This window comes from Callorhinus ursinus, unplaced genomic scaffold, assembly GCF_003265705.2.
Source record: "Callorhinus ursinus isolate GAN/ISIS: 27379988/994484 unplaced genomic scaffold, GSC_fseal_2.0 scaffold8, whole genome shotgun sequence".
Lineage (NCBI taxonomy): Eukaryota > Metazoa > Chordata > Mammalia > Carnivora > Otariidae > Callorhinus > Callorhinus ursinus.
In genome coordinates this window covers 43717448-43733574 of record NW_027397070.1, presented here as the reverse complement: position 1 = coordinate 43733574, position 16127 = coordinate 43717448, and the positions used below count along the sequence as shown (strand labels likewise).

The 16127-nt window shown below is 37.9% G+C and overlaps 1 protein-coding gene across 39 annotated transcripts in view; it reads right to left on the bottom strand.

Annotated features, from left to right (window-relative positions):
• SIPA1L1 (signal induced proliferation associated 1 like 1) overlaps window positions 1-16127 on the bottom strand; it is a 463818-nt gene that overhangs the window by 312867 nt on the left and 134824 nt on the right. For all 39 annotated transcript variants that reach the window (XM_073895440.1, XM_073895444.1, XM_073895465.1 and 36 more), the window contains one exon: window positions 14757-14838. The gene's annotated coding sequence lies outside the window, so the exon portion shown is untranslated. The remainder of the gene's footprint in view (window positions 1-14756; window positions 14839-16127) is intronic.

The following is a 16127-nucleotide window of genomic DNA, read 5'->3' as shown; positions in this document are numbered from 1 at the left end:
ATGTAAATTTGTTTAGGCTATTATTGCTTTTCTGTTCCATATTTACAAAAGGTGGGACAAAGTTTCAATAGTAATGCCATTGTCATTGCTTACTTAGATTCTGAAGCCTATTCTGTCTGGTTTTACCACTTTCTACCACCCATGTAAAGGAAGGCTAGCCTGGAACCACCCAGACCACTTGGTTTACATAATTACAGTGTCATTACCAAAGTACACAGGACTCTTATATTTGGTGCCCCGGTCCTTAGTGAAAATACACTAGAAAACGAGACTCACCACTCTTCTCCAAAGCCTACCTAACTCAAAACATAGCTATTGCTAAGTACAACTTGATTAAAATCCTAAACTTTAATTAGCAGAGAAAAAAAAGTTAACTAGGATTGGCTTCCTCTTACAATAAAAATATTATTCAAGCAATTCAAAGATAGTCTTCATGTACTATGCTGTATTGGTGACTTTTCTAAAAGAAAAGCCTTTATTAAAAAATATGGTTTAACAAAGCAAAAAAAAAAAAAAAGAAAAGAAAGCATAGCTCAAGTGGTACTTCCCTGTATGCAAATTGTTTTCCATCGTATCCCACTGGATTCAAAATGAAGGAATTAGGCAAACAGAAGTGAGGTTATCAAGCCAGAAACACACTCAGAGACAAGGGTACCAAGAATGTACAACCTGACCAGCACACAAAGTATATCAGAAATCTACAAAATCATCACACCGCAGTTCCCTACAAAGTAACAAAGTAGGATTGTTCTATTCAATAATAATGCTACCTTAAAATTAAGATTATTTTAAATATTTCTAGGACCAAAAAGATCATGAGCAAAGGCAATGCAGTAGGAGAGCTTCTAAAACCAATAACCACATGATTTTTCAAGCACTTAAGTTGTTTACACCTTTTGTCAACAAATGTAAAAGTTCATAGCTACGACTCTAATTTTTAAAAAACACCATTTCTAGTGTATTGATCATTATCCCAAAATTGACAAAATCACTACAAATTTACCATTTCCTCTATAATCTAGGTGCTTCTAAATATACTCAGCAAGAGCTGAGGGGGAGGGGAGGATTCCAAACTCCATAAAGTAAGTGACACGCAAATAAATGCTTTACACTTTGTCCAAATATAAACTGTGTTATGGTAAGAGCTAGTTATTAGTATCTTTTTTTCCAGTTCTCCCCATTAAAAGTGGGAAAACTTCCATTTTTCTCACATCTGGAACATGTTTTAAGAGGCTTATGTGAGCAGCATATAAATGCTGCAAAGCCACTAGTAGTTAGATCCTTGGTCTTCAGGTGCCATGGACCTTATGTTCAAATATGACCATAACCATGAAAGTATTACGGTTATTAAGAGATCAGACATGGCTGGATCTAAAAGCACTGTGAATCGGCCATATTATCCATACTCTACTTGAGATCACTGCCTTGCTTCCCAAGGCTAACAGCTTTGCCTCTCTATCAAGGCCACCTGTCCCTGACATTACTCTAGATTTTAGATTTGTCCTTCCCTCCCTTCTAAAAAACTTAGTGGACCTACATCCTATTCTCTTATGGTCCCATTCTCCAGGTAAACTATATTCAGCTGGAATGCCAGAGGCAGATGATATCTCAACATGTAACTTCTTCAGTGATAATACCAATACTTAACAGGAGTCTTTAGAAAGCATCCCAAAATACCAGGTCAAACATGGAGCAATTTAGAGGTAAGTTCGTGAGCATCTTTTAAATAACAGCACTTAGCAATAAGGGCATTTAGAGAGCTGTCTGTTCCACCTTTATGCTGGACTAGAACCAGGCTATGAAAGTGTTATGAAATGAGTTGTTGTTGTTGTTTTTACAATTTTATTTTGCATGCTTTTATGACTCCCTAAAGCTGGATATGACATGAGGTATGTAGCTTGCCATCTCTTTCAAGTCTGAGGTACGGCACACAGAGCACACCTGAGATTTATTTTTGTTGCTTTCACAGTCTGATGACTTTTCCTGCCTTTATACCCGACCCACGGACGGGAACAAAGGCAACACAGATCTGCACACTTTGTAATGTCAACAAGAAACCTGCAAACCCAGGTTCTCACAGGAGCTAAAGTTTAAGGACCAGAGTGACAAAAAGGGGAGGCAGAGAGCAAGTAACCAAAAGAAGATGTCATGTGTCTGAGCTGGCCACCTTCTCTACCTGTTGGAAGGAAGCCATGCCAGACAGGAGGGAGCCACACCTGGACCTGATCTCTCTGTCTGGGCTGCCCTTGAGCATAGCAGAGGATGTGCTGAGCTGGGTGTGGGTGTCGGGAGGAGATGGGTGGCTGGCCACAGATGCTACCTGCCAAGTACCATGTAGGACCAGCTCCTGGTCCTCAGCTAAGGTTAAACAATAATTACATTTAATTACATATTTACTGTGACAGGAAAGGTGAAATGAGCATTATTTTGCAAAGCACAGGACAAGTTTTCCACTATGAAGAATATTATACTAAAAGTTATTTGCAAAAACCATTCAATTACCAAAAGGCATAAATACAAATAGTTTACTTCCTGACTGTCCCAAGAGCACATTAATTATTCAATACACTGTCTTACACAGATGCCCCACTTTATAATTTTTTAAGGATTTTCTGAATTTTATCTTAAAAGTAAGGTACCCTTAAAGACTGTGAAGTTTCTATTTCCCATTCATAGGTGAAGCAAGGCAGTGTATTCAAACGACTTACCCAAATTAAAACAATAACTCAGTGACTTTTGAACTCTAGATCAAGGAAGCATCTATTTTATGTAACAGGCATAATGTGTTCATTTCCAAAAAGAAGGCACTCAAAAGAATACAGCAACAATTGGGGTACCTAGGTGGCTCAGTCAGTTAAGCGTCTGACTCTTGATTTTGGCTCAGGTCATGATCTCAGAGTCATGAGATCAATCCCCACATCAGGCTCTGCGCTCAGCACCAAGTATGCTTGCCCCTCTCCCTCTGTTCCTCCCACCGTTCTCTCTCTCTCAAATAAATAAAATCTTAAAAAAAAAAAAAAGAATATGGCAACAATTAATAAATTCTCAAAATTCAAAGGGTAATCAATCATTTATACATATTATACAATTGTTAGACCCCTCCAACAAAAAAATGACAGTACTAGGAAAACTATAAAATGGAAAATGTACAAACTGCTGCTCAATGTCTACCAAACCAAACACAAAGAAAGTAAACACCACTAACACTTTCCAATGTAAGTGAAATCCACAGCAGGAAATACATTAGTTTTCAAATCACTGAAATATAATAGACACCCCCTACACACACACACACACACACACACACACACACACACTTTCTTCTTTTCCATACATTGCAAGAAGTTACACTAAATTAGTGTTTTACATACTAAAGATCAGCTTAACAATAATGTACGTCAATTAAAAAGCTTCATGTAAATAAACTAGAAAGTACACGGACAAAAGAACAGGACAAAAGTAGATGACTGAATACATGCTTACTTCCATTCCCTCCGGAAAAGACAGCAAAAGAAAAATGTGATTAGAGACAAAAGAATATTAGAGATGTCTACAAAATTCCAAAAGATGAGAAACCAGTGCATAATGGAAACTGATGAAGATAGGAGTGAAGAAGCCACCAGGAAGAATATCCAACTAAAATAAAAGGTCTGTTCATGATGCAGAATTCCAGAAAGGCTAAGAAACTATGTAAAGGCTGAGGCTGAAAACAAAAGGAACTGGATTTAAGGGTCTGCATAAAGGACCAATTCCCTAACCCAACAACTGAGCAGGTTGCTAGTAAGCATGAAAACAGGGTTTATTCTGCATGCAACTAATGAGAGGGTCTGGCCATGCCTGACTGAAGGTAGGAATGAGTCTCTGCACTGAAAACCTGAGACATCAAGTTAACAGCAGAGAGCCAGCTCCTTCAGACTCAGACTGAAAGACTCTTCTAGAAAAAATGAATCTGAAGGAAAAGACAAACAGAAACTGGTACCTGGGGACTCCCAATGAAGTAGCAGGGCCCAAGCGCATCATCCAGAGGAGAACAGCAGACACTAGCCCCCAAGCATTCTAAATTTCTAACCAACTTCTAAGACAAAAGCATGACCAGAGAAAAAAGAACATTATAATTATTAAAGGAACAATTTATCATGAAGACATAACAATTACAAATGTATACACATCTCAAAATAGAAGCAAAAATAGAATTAAGGAAAGAAAAGGACAATGACATGATTATAGTAAGAGATGTTCTCACTCCATCTCAGTAATTGATAAAATTAGACCAAAAAAAATCAGGAAAGACAGAGAAGGTCTGAACAACATGACCAGCCACCTTGATCTAACTGACATTTGCAGACAATCTAAAACTGAAGAATACACATTCCCTTCACATGGCACATGGCACATTACCAAGATAGACCATATGGTGTGCTACAAAGTAAGTCTCAATAAATGTAAAAGGATTGTAATCATAAAAAGTATATTCTCTGACAACACAGAATTAAATTAGAAATCAGTAACAATAAGATATCTAGGAAAATTCCAAATGTACAAAAACTGAACAACACACCTCTAAATAGTTCATGGATCGAAGATAAAATTAAAAAGGAAATTCAGGAAATAATTTGAACCAAATAGCAACAAAAATAAAACATATCAAAATTTGTGGGATGCAGCTCAAACAGTACTTAAAGGGAAACTTTAAACTTTAAAATGCTTAATATAAGAAAATAAAAAGGATCTGCCACCATGACCCTAAGTTCTCCCTTCAGAAATCATAAAGAACAGAGCAAACTAAACTCAATATAAAAGGAAGAAAATAATAAGAAGTCAATGAAGTAGAAAACATACTGACACCTGAGAAAATTAATAAAACCGAAAGGCAGATCTTTAAAATGACTGTCAAAACTGACAGACTTCTAGTTAGATCAAAAATACAGAAAAAAGACAAATCACCAGTACCAGAAATGGAAAAAATATATACCACCAGAGATCTTATAAGATTTAAAAAGATAGTAAGAGAATATAATGTGTAACTTTATGCCAACAAACTGAGCACAACCTACATAAAATGGACAAATTTCTTGAAAAATAGTAATCTATCAAAATTGTCACAAGATGAAATAGAAAATCTAAGTAGCCCTTTATCTTTTAAAGATAGGAAATCTGTTATCAAAAATATTCCACACACACACACACAAAAAAAAGAACAACTCCAGATGATTTCACTGGTAGATTCTATCAAACATTCAAGAAGGAATTTTAACTTTTTCAGAAAATAGAGGAGGAAGGATTACCTCCCAACTCATTTTATTAGGTTAGCTTAATGCTAATACTAAAACCTGACAAAAACATTACAAAAAATGAAAATGACAGAGTGGTATCCCTCATAAATATAGACATGAATAGCTTTAACAAAGTTTTAGCAAATCAAATCCAATAATGTATTAGAAGGTACATTATGAGCAAGTACAGTTTATCCCAACAATTGGTTAACATCTGAAAATCAATCAACATACAGACTAAAGGAGAAAAATCTCAAGATCAGGATTAGATGCAGAAAAGGTTGGATTTGACAAAATCCAACAGCCATTCATGATAATGCTGCCCACATAGAAGGAAGAGTTCGAGAACTTCCCCAAACAGATGAAGAACAACCAAAGGCCACACCACACTCAAAGGTGAAAAACTGACTTCTTTTCCCCTGAGATGAAGAATAAGCAAGAATGTCTCTATTTACCACATTTTAAACAATACTAACCCGAGGTTCTAGCCATTCAGGAAGGCAAGAAAAAGAAAAAGGATAAAGATCTGAAAGGAAGAAGTAAAACTTATCTGCAAATCATATAATCATTTATGTACAAAATTCCAGGGAATGTACAAAACACCTACTAGAACTAATAAATGAATTTAGCGAGACTGCGAGATACAAAGTTGATGTAAAAATAGTCAAGTATTTTCTTATATATTAGCAGCAAACGATTAGAAAAAAGTTTTTTGGGTTTTTTTTTTTAAAGATTTTATTTATTTATTTGACAGAAAGAGACACAGCGAGAGAGGGAACACAAGCAGGGGGAGTGGGAGAGGGAGAAGCAGGCTTCCCGCCGAGCAGGGAGCCCAATGCAGGGCTCAATCCTAGGATCCCGGGATCATGACCTGAGCTGAAGGCAGACGCTTAATGACCGAGCCACCCAGGCGCCCCAGAAAAAAGTTTTTTTTTAATCCCACTCTTGGGCATATGGATATTGGGGGGGTGGGGGGTGTGTGTACATCCCACCAAAATGAGAGAATCAACAGAGATGACAACACAAAATCCAGAAAACAGAAGAGCAATCAAAGAAAAAACAACCTAGCCCCCCCCACCCAACATGGTGATAAAGAGGAGTCCCAAAATGGCAGCTCTGTGGCGGATGGACAGCAAGCCATTCACCAACATGACATGGAACTCTGGGATTGACAACGCTGAGAAAAACTGGAACTGATAGACACCCTAAGATGCTTTACCATTTGAGTCTTTATAGTTCTATCAGAATGTTTAGAGCAAAATTATTTATCAATAGAAAGCAAAGCCAATTAAAAACAAAGTAACCACTATCTCTAAGTTAGAGAAAGAGCGGGTAACCATTGAGTATTCTGTGGCCATAGTCAGCAATATTTAAACGATAATACTGTAAATATTAAATGATAACTTGACAAAAATTAGATAAAATTATCATTGGGAGTGGGGTGCCCAGTTGGCTCAGTCAGTACACCATGCAACTCTTGGTCTCAGGGTCGTGAGTTCAAACCCCACATTGGGTGTGAGTGAGCCTTATACTTAAAATTGGGAGGAAGGGGAAAGAAAAGTCAGGAAGTTAAATCCTCATCTTCTGTAGGAAATAGTCAAAAGATAATGCTTAGAGTTGAAAAGCCGAGCCTTAGGAGTAAAAATTAGTTATTTAAATATATGGCAGTAAATGCCAGAAGAAACAGCTAAAAAAAACCTGAAAATGGTTGCTTCTGAAGAGAAATAGGTGGAGCACAGGATTTTTTTCTCTTCGAGTCTGAATTACAATTTTACTTACTATTTAAACCAGGGATAATATTACTTTGCTAAAAAATAAATTAAGTTTAAAAAAAATATTTCAAATAAAAATCTATAGTGTCAACCTTGGGGCCTCTGTCAAGGAAATATTTTTAACTGGATTTGGTTTCTCTAAGCAAGTTTCAGACAAAATCAGGTTGAATAAAATACGTGAAATGTATATAAACAATTACAAAAAATTAAAATACCTACTTTTAGAAAAACAAGTAGTTCAATAAAAACATTTAGCAAAAATTTAGACTACAGAAACACTTAGGCCTATATCAAATATATCCAATTTCCTGATAAATACTGCAAATGGTAATTAAGGAAATAAAACATTTTTTCGAAAATATTCACATCAGCCTCAGAAATATATAATATGCCCAAAAGGTCTTTCTACCCACTGTAATAGGCATTTTATTTCTGTTCTTCAGCTGCCCACAGTATCATGGAGTATTTTCCAATACTATCTAAGAGCTCCAAAGACCAGTTCCTCACATTCATACAGAGATGCCCTCCTCAATAGGTACATTACCAGTCATTTCAAATAGAATGACTCTAAACTCCACCCCATCCAATCTCTAGAAGGTGAATTACTTCTTTTTTTTTTTTTTAAAGATTTTATTTATTTATTTGAGAGAGAGAGAGATAGAAACAGCATGAGAGGGGAAAGGGTCAGAGGGAGAAGCAGGCTCCCCACTGAGCCGGGAGCCCGATGTGGGACTCAATCTCGGGACTCCGGGATCATGACCTGAGCCGAAGGCAGCCGCTCAACCAATGGAGCCACCCAGGCACCCGAAGGTGAATTACTTCTGAGGGTATGTTTTGCAAAACAGCTTTCAAGTCACAAAAACACCAGGAAGGGACAGAAGAAAGAAAGGAGAAAATATAAAATTCCGAGAAACATACACATTTTTAAAATATTTGTAACATTTTAACTTATTCCTTTAGATGTTAGGTGGGAGGCTTTCTGGAAACCTTGAAATACTATTCATAGTTCCATCTAATCAGAAACATTCCAATTAAATGAACGATATTAATGTAATTATCTAAGAAAACACTCAAGGGAACTCTACACATGGTTTCTACAGTAGACTCCAACCTGTGGGGCAATTTCTGACTGAGGATGTATGAGGCCCGTGTACTCATTCCTGTGTTTGTCAAGTGTGATCTGTGATTATGCAACTGAACATTACAGCCACCTCAGGCTATTCTGTGTTTAAAGAGACATGTTTATGGCCATATCCTGCCAAACAACCATAATACCACTTAACCTCAGTTTAACCACTGCCTGAATGAACTTGTTAGGATTACACTGAGATACAGATGCAAAACAAATAATAGGCCAAGAAATGTGATGTCCACATACTGAAAGGAGGGGGTCCTTACATAATACCCCTTAGTCACAGCGGCAAAATGTACTCGAGAATTTACATTCTAAAAGCTGAAAATTTAAATAGAGAACAGGGATAAAAATAACAAATGCCAAATTCCAAAAAGAAATGAATTCCTCTGAAGGGTGGAGTGTGTCATCTCAGAAAGCAGCCCCAAACACAATGTTGTTTCTGGATCTACCCAAGCAAATCAGTAAATTTACAAATAAGAGGAAAAATTGAACCTGAGAACATTTTTACAGTGTGCTGTATGGAGTAGACTGCACTAGGTTATCGACTGGAATCTACTGCCTATCAAGAGCAACTAACAGTCACTGCCACCCAACTGCTTCCTATGATGGAAGCCCACTCTGGTGCCACACTAACTCGGAGTGAACAAATCCACACGGGAAGGTGAACCAGCACACTCATTCTCTTCTGCCAGTCAATTATCAAATAGGTACTGGCCAAAAATATTTCTTTTTAAACATGCTTATAAGTTAAAAACCAGGAATGAGACAATACGATGATGTTTGAACTGTGCTTTGCCATATGTTTTCTTACTTCTTAATAAGGAGTTCAGTCTGTAAGGCTAAGAGTCCAGCAAAACATCTATTTCAACCATCCAGTCACCATATTTTAAGGCTTAAAAAGGAGAGACGCTTTAAGGAGACGAAGTAAGGGTTAAAAAGCTGACACCCACCATCGCATGGACTCCAGACTATGTCACTTAGACCTCAGCTTTATTTTATCATTCAAGTGAAAAGTGACGTTAAGAGTACACAAAGAATATGTGAAACCGTATCTTTGCTAAAACTCCATCTATAATGATCTTTATTGAGAAATAACCACCCATGGCCACTTAAAATACTCAAAACTATACCTATAATAAAATTGTAAGAACATATATTTCAATGTGGTTAAAAAACTTTGAGGCTGGGGCACGTAGGTGGCTTAGTTAAGCTGACTCTTGATTTCGGTTCAAGTCATGATCTCAGGGTCATGAGATCGAGCCCCCTGTCGGGGCTTAAGATTCTTAAGCTTAAGATTCTCTCCCCCTCTCCCTTTGCCTGCCTCTCTCTCTCTCTCATTCTCTCCCTCTCTAAAAAATAATTAATTAATTAATTAACTAAAAAATAAAAAAACTTTGAGGCTACACTCTGGTACTTTCATCAACAGAGATAGATCATTTTAATCTTTCATTTGTCATGAATGAACAAACCCTTCCAGCAGTATTCTACTTATTACTCAAGGCAAGGGGAAGCATTACTAGAATTCCATTTCGCAATTCTACATTACCACTGAAGAATGTTCTCCCAAGTATTTCTTACTCACACTACTATAATTTAGGACAGGCGGCTGATGAAGTATAGAGTGAACTATTTAGTCCAATATTATGTTACTATTGAGGAAACAACATTCATTTACCAAGGTTATCCTGTTAATAACAGAATTCAACATCAACTCTCCATTTAGTGGCCTCTTTCACTCCAAAATACCACTTATTATATTCAATAAGCATTTGTTTTTATTATATTACGATACTGCTTTTATTATAAATACTTTCTACAAAATGGATACTCGAAAGCACAGACTATTTCTGCAAAGGTTAAATTATTACTGGTACTAAAAAGCAAAATATGCAGATACAAACACCAGTAATTTGCAAAGTAAGCTGTGATGTTGTCAAGTAAAAGTCCCATCTCTGATTCAGTGAATTCCTGGCAGACTGTTTAGCATCATAGGTAGAAGCAGGACCTTTGAATCCAAGACCCATTACTAGCCTTGGGCAAGTGATCTGACCTCTCTGATCCTCCATTTCTGAATGTTTAACCTGGAGAACACAACCAATTTCAGGGGATTACTGAGAGGAAGAAATGGTACCATGTATATAATAAGCTCCTAACACAGGGCCCAGCATAAGTAAGTACTGACATCTTGCTGCACTGCTGCTGTTAGTCAAGGGAAAAGTATGAGCAATCACACCTAAAGGAGTTAAGAAATATACATACTAGTCTTTCAAAGTCTATCCAAATAGTGAAATGACAATACCACAAAAATAAAACAAACTAAATTTACAAAGATCATATGAAAAAATTCTCCAAGGTCTACTATATTTTACCACAATTTTTTATTTTTTTTTAAAGATTTTATTTATTTATTTGAGAGAGAGAGAGAATGAGAGATAAGAGAGCATGAGAGGGAAGAGGGTCAGAGGGAGAAGCAGACTCCCCGCTGAGCAGGGAGCCCGATGTGGGACTCGATCCCAGGACTCCAGGATCATGACCTGAGCCGAAGGCAGTTGCTTAACCAACTGAGCCACCCAGGCGCCCTTACCACAATTTTTTAAAAAGTCTAAGTTCTATCCTGACTTGAGTAGAAAATGTCTAAGATTTCATTCACGAGACATTTACTTCAGCTCCCACTATCTGTAAAACAGAATAAATGTTTTAATAAGAATTAACTAATGGTTTAATAAGAGCTAAGAATGTTCATTAGCATTTCATAAAAGTAAAAGACTAGAAACAGGCTACTATGTCCACCAATATGGAAATATATGAAAAAATTATACAGCTATAAGAATGAGAAGGATTTCTATATACTAATATGGAATGATAAAAGACGTGTTGTCAAATTAAAAAAAAAAAACATACAAAATATACTCTATGTTAATACAACCAAAGGAAAAAAAAGGATGTCATAAGCATACACATTTATGCACTTAAATTCATATACAAAGGATCAAAACTATGCAACCAACGGCGACCTCTTAGTTTTACTCTGCATAAATCTGTTATTTCACTATTTCAGTGAGACCACCCTTATATATTACTTATGTAATTTATGAACCTCAAGGAAAGTTAGCCAATAAATACACGATGCTAAAATCAAGTAAAAATAAGTTTTAGAAAGCACTTTATAGTTTACAAAAGGATTTTGCAATCCCTTAAATAAATCCTTTAAAATCCTTTAACAGGAGCGTCTGTTAAGCATCTAACTCTTGATTTCAGCTCAGGTCTTGATCTCAGGGTCATGACTTCAACCCCATGCTGGGCTCATGGAGCCTACTTAAAAAAAAAAAATCCTTAAACATAGTATCTAATTGAATCCCCATAATACGCTTCTAGAATTTAAGGTAGTATCCTTATTTTAAAAGTGAGAACAGACTCAAGTATTTATTAATCCACAGTTAATAAATGCAGAGTCAAACAGGAACATACTCCCCCCTGACCCTAAATTCAGTGTTCTGGTCTTCACACTACAGTACCTCCATAAATTGAAAATGCAGTCATCTACAAGACTCTCTAAATCTCTATAGTGCTTCTATTCACATGAGAGTCTGGAACGTAGAGGAAAAGGCATTCCAGTAGGAATCAAGGATCAGGGTTCCAGTCTCAACTATATCATCACTAAGACTTCACGGTAAATCAAACTCTATTAAACAAAGACTCTCTGGGGGCTGCACATCAGGTTCAACAGTGATGCTTTTAAATAATACTAATACTCAAGCCTGATCTCCAGAGATTAGAATTCAATCTTGGTCATCAGTATGTTTATTAAAAGCTTCCCAAGTTATTCTAAGGTACAGCCTGGTCAAGACCATAGATATCCTTATCCGATAAAAATAAAAATAAAAGATACTAAATAACACTTGTGCTATATATACTTTGCAGAACTGAAACGAGGGACGCATGTTCTATGAGAAAGTCTCCCATACTTCATTCATTCAAACATGTACTACATCTTCCATGCACCGGGCATGTACTTGGGACAGAGAGAGAAGGCACCACCCTCCAGAAACTGGGAGGCTACGACGTCCTCAATAACCGCCGAGCCGAGGAAAAAGGCACAACAGAGGCACAAAGGTGGTGGTGACCAGCCCAGCCTTGAGGCTCAGCCTTGGGGGATGGTGGGAAGAGGGCTTAGAAAGGCCTGCAGAGGGGCGCCTGGCTGGCTCAATCGGTCAAGCGTCCGACTCTTGATTTTGGCTCAAGTCATGAGCTCATGGTCCTGAGATCGAGTCCCATGTGGGGCTCCCCACTAAATGGGGAGTCTGCTTGAGAGTCTCTCTCTCTCTCTAATAAGTAAATCTTTAAAAAGACAAAAAAAAATTTAAAAAAAAAGGCCTGCACATGAGCTAGATCCTGGCATTTTAGACAGAGGGCACATCACATGCAGGTAAGTAGTTCAAGATGGGCAGAGGTCCTCAGAGAGAGGGCTCGGGCTCCTAGGGGGTCCTTGAGACCCTTTCAGGGGGTCTGTGAGATTAACACTATTTTAATATTAACGCTAGGACAATCCAAATGTTCTCCAACTGGTAGATGGACCAACTGCAGTATATTCATACATTGGAGTAAGACTCATCAATAAAAAAAACCAAATTAGTGATACAGACAACAACATGAATGAGTCTGAAATGCATTATGTTAAATGAAAGAAGCCAGATTCAAAAGGCTGTGACTGTATAATTCCATTTATATGACATCTGGGGGGAAAAAAAGTACAACTACAGTATAGAGAAAAGGTCAGAGGGCGCTAAGGCTAAGGGAAGGGGAACATTTTGGGGCAATGGAAATGTTCTATATCTTCACTGTGTTTACACAACCACATGCATTTGTAAAAACCCAAAGAAGAATTGTACACTAAAAAGGGTGGCCTGAACTGTATAAAAGTTACACCTCAATAAACCTAACTTGTAAAAATAATAGTATGCTATTCGCCTTTTCCTTCTCTCTCTCTCTCCTAAATGTACACTGTTTGCCAGAAGCTCATGATCAATGATGTCATCACTCTCCAGCTAAGGGAATGCAAGCTTATATATTCTTATGTCCTAAGTTTTTCTCCATTTCAATACAGTAAATAGTGATAGGTATAATCAACATAAACACAAAGCTCTCTTGGGGCTTCAACAATTTTAACAGCAGGGTTTCTGAGACCCAAAAGTTTGACAACCACTGCTCTAGGTGATAGGGAGGCCCAGAAGAATTCTAAGCAGAGCATAACAGCATTTAACCCCACAGGGAAGACCTGACCTGCAGGGAGATGAGGAAAGAGTTACTAGCGGGGCACCTGGGTGGCTCAGTCAGTTAAGCGTCGGACTGTTGTTTTCCACTCAGGTCAAGATCTCAGGGCCGTGATCTCAGGGCCTGTACCAGGCTCCCTGCTCAGTGCAGAACCTGCTTAAAAAGATTCTCTCTCCCCCTCACTCTGCCCCTCCCCCCCAATAAATAAAAATAAATCTTCAAAAAAAAAAGAGTCTGACTAAGGCTGATCCCAGGAAGAACTGGAAAGAAATTATGTCCACACATCATCTGCAGCTTGTTACAAACCCCAAGCCAGTTTCTCTCTACTGAGCTCTCTTTGTTGGTATGTTAATGTTTTGCAAAGGAATTTCTGTCAACTGGTAATACAGTTAGGAAATGAAACTTGCTACAAGAGCCACCCTACAATGTATTACTGACACGTGATTTTTGGATTACTCACTCTTCAAATAATGCCAATAATTTAAAATTGAGTTTTACGTATTTTAAACTTGAAAAATACCACCCTAAAGAGGTACAAAAGCTAATATGGGGGGGGGGGACTCAATACCTCAAAACCAATTAGGAAAACTAGGTAATTGATTAAAAAGCAATATATCACTTCTCTGAAATATGCTTTCATTTGAATACAGAAACACTACGACAATCCCTTTCTTCAGCACAGCACTTTCTATGTAAATATGGTTTTTATTGGATGAGGGGTGGGGGGTTGCTTCTTTCTGGTCTACACAGATCCCTCTCCTCCTGGAGAGAATTCATTTCTAAATACTGGCCCTATACATTCCAAATTATTTCAAGTACAGAGCTTTTTCTATAATCTTCTTATGGCTACAACTGTTTAGTACCTTGGGATGCCATAGAGATAAAGAAATTAATCTGAAAACTATCTATGTCTTTAAACTTTAAATACATGGGAAACAGACAGATGATAGATCAATCGATCAATCATGGGAAGGAAGTGGTAGGTATTAGGATGATTTCCTCCACCTAAAAGAAAAAGAAAATTTAAATACAACTTTATATTCCATTTTAAATGAGTGTGTGTGTGTGTGTGTGTGTGTGTTAACTGCCATCACATCTTGCTTCTCTAATGATTTTAAGTAGCCAACCCCACTGACACCTCTTAGGTAATCCCAAACAGGTGGAAACCTGTCTAGAGCAATCAATTTGCTGCATTTTAGAAAATTCACCTATACTTGTATTCACAGGAAAGGGGGTCAGGGCCATGCCGGACTTCTGCCAAAGCAGCTGTGTATTATTAAAGATAAAGTAAAATGAGATCCTTACCTGAAAGTACAGTCCTTTTGATCTACTTCTTATACAGAAATCTTGGATATTAGTTTACTGCCATTCACATTCAAAACTGAACCTAAGGATTGAAAGGGGGAAATAATTAATTTGAAATACATGCACAATGAAGATAAAAACATCAATTTGATCAAAGATGAAATTTCCGTACACTTGTTGAAGCCAAATGGTTTCTGCACGAAACCTGTTTTCTGTGACTCAAATCCAAAATGGAAAACGTGGGTGGTTCTTCCTGTCTCACCATTAAGAGTCAGCCAATTGGCTGATGAAGTTTTCACACAACTTAAGCTCAAACTCCAGCCTTCCATCTGCTCTAATACTGCCATACCTTAGGGAAATGAAAGAAAAATAAAGGCTTTCTTCAGCCTCAAAGTAAGTCTTTAACAGGTACCTTAGTCCTTCCAGACTCTATTTGAGTGTAAATCTTCAAAACTTCAAATCCAGAAGATGTGAAAAATAATGAGAGCTGAATCACAAAATAATTGAAGGGCTTTACAGCTGTCTCTGACTTTGGAGCTATGATTTCTAAAAAACTGACAAACAAATCTCTCTTGGATACCAGACTACAGTCATAGCATGGCTGTGGGGCAGGGGCTTCCAGCCCAGTCAGCTCACCCAGAGCCGCACTTCTTCCCACCCACAAGTCACTCACCGTTTGCCAAGACGTGCCTGCCAACGGATACTGTATTTGGGCTTCTAAACATACAAGTCTGCCAGACTGGGATATGAATCCAGTAATTCTGCAGGCTATTTCTGCATATCCACCTAGAGCTAGTCAACTAGCCAGTGTGATACAGACAACTGAAAACACACACACCACGGTACACCCTCAAGGACAAAGAGACCCTGGGTACATGAGACTAGCATGGGAAAACAATCACGTAGACTCTTCTGCCAGAGGCCTCCTCTCATGAACACCTACGATCTGTGGAAAATCTGCAAATATAAGACCATAAAAATTTAGATGGCTACTTCCAACATTAATACGAGGCCTCCAAGTGGCAAACCGCTCAAAAGGAGCAATGGTCCAGTTCCTAAAGATTCCAAGCCCAATCTGAAAATTCCTCACGCTTTAGGAGGCTGTCTCGAAAATGCTCAGAGGCTCACGGAGCTCATGCTGCTCAGTGGAGAAGGGCCTTCGCAGAGCCACTGGAGACTGCCCAGCAGGTCCTTACAGAACGATCGCAGTCACACAGGGGAACCCACTGGCCGGACTAAAGCAAAGGGCACTGGCTCCCAAAGTATTCATCCCAAGAGAGCTGCTTTGTGGGGAGACAGTGAAACTTAAAATACGCACCCTGTCTGTACTTTGAAATTTTAGGAAATACGGGTATGAGGCACTAAGCACAT